At 57.9% G+C, this 551-nt stretch overlaps 1 pseudogene; it reads right to left on the reverse strand.

Moving 5' to 3' along the window:
- Positions 1-142: 142 nt before the first annotated feature.
- LOC104469047 lies at positions 143-519 on the reverse strand (annotated as a pseudogene).
- Positions 520-551: the final 32 nt, after the last annotated feature.

Below are 551 nucleotides of genomic sequence, written 5' to 3' on the forward strand. Positions count from 1 at the left end.
AAATACCACCAGAAAAAAAAAAAACAAAAACCCAACACCTCCGCAGTTAAAATCAGCTCTTTGGTAAGAAAGTGGGTGGCTCTGAAAAGAGCCGTTGGGTTGAGTCGAGCCGAGCGGGTTCGTGCAGCCAGGTCCGGTCGCTTTATTTGGAGCTGGTGTACTTGGTGACAGCCTTAGTGCCTTCGGAGACAGCGTGCTTGGCCAGCTCGCCAGGCAGCAGGAGCCGCACCGCCGTCTGGATCTCCCGCGACGTGATGGTCGAGCGCTTGTTGTAGTGCGCCAGGCGCGAGGCCTCGCTGGCGATGCGCTCGAAGATGTCGTTGACGAAGGAGTTCATAATGCTCATGGCCTTGGACGAGATGCCCGTGTCGGGGTGCACCTGCTTCAGCACCTTGTACAGGTGGAATACCTCTCCTTGCGGCTGCGCCGCCGCTTCTTATCGCCTTTTTTCTGGGTCTTTGTCACCGCTTTCTTGGAGCCTTTCTTGGGCGCAGGAGCCGATTTGGCCGGTTCAGGCATCGCGGTGCCGCTACAGCCGCTACAACCGCCGC

This window comes from Pterocles gutturalis, unplaced genomic scaffold (assembly GCF_000699245.1).
Source record: "Pterocles gutturalis isolate BGI_N339 unplaced genomic scaffold, ASM69924v1 scaffold39835, whole genome shotgun sequence".
Taxonomy (NCBI): domain Eukaryota; kingdom Metazoa; phylum Chordata; class Aves; order Pterocliformes; family Pteroclidae; genus Pterocles; species Pterocles gutturalis.